Here is a 2,981-nt window from a genome sequence, read left to right on the forward strand (position 1 = left end):
ATACAGAAGCAAGCCTAAAAGCATCGGTATATAGCCGATCATGTTAGGCATGTACCTAGGTTAACTTTGTTGGACTTTTGAACAGATCGGATTTACAAATGTGCTCTCAGAACGAAACTCATTTGTACACAGGGAACTTACTGTATGGAATTTTAGAGCCACTTAAGAAAATTGACTTCCAAAAAGGGGAAGTGACCTGGGAATTGCTACACAGCTAGATATCAACCGAGCTCCTATCTCCCGGCTCTGTATTCTTTACACGTACAACATCGGCCTATATTTTGAACTCGTGTGAAGGCTATTTTTGCCTCTATTACATTTCTTTTCATGGGAAGTTGATCTTTAACAGAGTCATTTGGTCGTATTTTTAATAACCATAGTTTAAAAGTACTCAATCTGAAAATACACATGGGCCTTAACTCATTTGAATCACGCTTTGTGGTTGTGGTGCACTTGCACTCTCTTATTTTCACTTTTCTGCATGTTCCACACTTTCTGAAATGAGTTTATACTGCTCTTATTTTCTTTATCCATTCCTCTGTTGATGGGCACTAGGTTATTCCTATGTCTTGATAACTATGGATAATTATGCAATGAAAATGAGAGTGCAAGTATCTCTTTGGGATTCTAATTTCAATTGTTTTGGATATATACATAGAAGTGGGATTGTTGGCATTTATAGTTTTAGGCTTTTGAGGAAACTCCACACTGTTTTCCATAATAGTGGCACCATTTTACAATTCCACCAACAATATATAAGAGTTCAGTCTCTCCACATTCTCACCAATACTTTTTATCTTTGCATTTAAAAGTTCTGCCATAGGGGAATCGATAGATTAAAAGAAACTTAAGAGACACACTGACCAACCATAAATATATATCTTATTTGGATCCTGAGTCAAATTATAAAAAGTTAATTGAAATTTTAAACATTGTCTGGATTTTTCATGATATAGAGATATTATTGCTAGTTTTGGTACAATACACTTTATGTTTTGTTAATGAGCATCATAAGAGATACATATACTGAAATACTGACAAATATCTAGTAACTGCTTGGAAATAATATGGAAAGAAAGTGAGTGGAGAGACAGATGAAATAAGACTGTCCATGAGTTGATAAGTAATGAAGCTGGGTGATAGGTATATGGGGATTTGTTGCACTCTTCTATTTTGTATGTTTGAACTTTTTCATAAAAAAAGTTACATAAAATCCTGCCACAAATTTTTATGCCAATTGAATTCTCTTCAATTTTATTTTTTATTTTTTTCTCCCAATAATGATCATTACTTTTTAAAAAGCTCAACTTGTTTTCTCAGACTCATTCCCTTAGTAATCTGAATTGTGGCTTAACATCCTAGTGACTTAAATGTTTTCTCAACTTACAACACAGATATTTAGCTTTGGAAAATTCTTAACCAAACTTTTTCTTAATGCACTGCAAAATACAAGAAACATGTCCTGATTTTTCTGACTTCAGAGACTTAGCACAAGGTTCTTGCTGTAGAGTTCATTATTCAGATCTTTGCACTAACACTTGTATCTAAAATATTAACTTCTTTTGGCAGGTGTACAGAGCTGAAAGAAGTGTGCACCCCTAGAAAACATGGAGAAACATCACTTTATCCTGAAATTTCTCTCCCACAACATCCTTCTTTGCCTTACCTCTAATCTGCTTGCTGCTCTTGGTCATTTTGAGCACTATTTAAAGGAAAACGGCATAGTTTTGCAGTGAATCAAGACAAAATTGCTTGTAGCCTACTGAGAGTTAGATGCCATAAAAGGTAAGAACCTGTTGGTAGCCACTGCTTCAAATTTCCAAATTAATTTCTACTTCTCTACCAGCAGGATCTATTTTTTTCAGATCAAGTCAAATACTTGTATCTTTTAAATAATGTATAGGTGACTGACATCTTACAGAATATCTACTCAAGTGATGTCTAAATCTCTTCAAACATATGTTGGAAGAGGATAAGAGATAATTAGACTGTGAGGAGACAGGAGGGGAGAACATTACTGTAACATGACGTATGTTATTTTATTTTAAGCTAATATGTTTGTTTTCAAGGTCATTTTCCACTGTCGCACAAAATGTATTTGTGGACTTTGTTGCTTATTGACAAGTGTTTCTGAATTTGTAAATGTCCCTTAACTCCAAAGATGTCCATTCAGTCATTTTTGACCAAGATTCATTTGGAGATACAAGTTAATTCAGATAGCAAAAAACTTTTCAATTACCTCTCAGTATAACTTTGTAAATATTCATCTTCTCTCCAGATATCAAATTGTACACTTTCTTTTCCTTAAAAAACTTAAACCAAAACAATGAAGTAAAACTAATCAAGAATTTCAGGTATATAAGTACTGTTTTTTTTAAAATAAAAATATGACTAAGAATTTTGAGCCAATCAGTAAATACTAAAATAGTCTGGAGAGAGACAGGTACAGAAATACATTTCTTCCTCTCTGAAACCAAAGGCTCAAATTTGCATAATCATTCACTTTACCTATTTCTGGTCTTAACTAGTTCTGTAAAATACCCATTTTGTTTGACAGGGGCTCCAAAATATGTTTGGGCAACAAGAATGATAAATGTTTACCCTAAAAGACTCTTACTCCCTGGAAGGAAAGTTATGACCAACCTAGATAGCATATTGAAAGGCAGAGACATTACTTTGCCAACAAAGATCCGTCTAGTCAAGGCTATGGTTTTTCCAGTGGTCATGTATGGATATGAGAGTTGGACTGTGAAGAAAGCTGAGCACCGAAGAATTGATGCTTTTGAACTGTGGTGTTGGAGAAGACTCTTGAGAGTCCCTTGGACTGCAAGAAGATCCAACCAGTCCATCCTAAGGGAGATCAGTCCTGGGTGTTCATTGGAAGGACTGATGTTGAAGCTGAAACTCCAATACTTTGGCCGCCTCATGTGAAGAGTTGACTCATTGGAAAAGACCCTGATACTGGGAGGGATTGGGGGCAG

The sequence above is a fragment of the Bison bison genome, unplaced genomic scaffold (genome assembly GCF_000754665.1).
Source record: "Bison bison bison isolate TAMUID 2011002044 unplaced genomic scaffold, Bison_UMD1.0 scf7180017864163, whole genome shotgun sequence".
Lineage (NCBI taxonomy): Eukaryota > Metazoa > Chordata > Mammalia > Artiodactyla > Bovidae > Bison > Bison bison.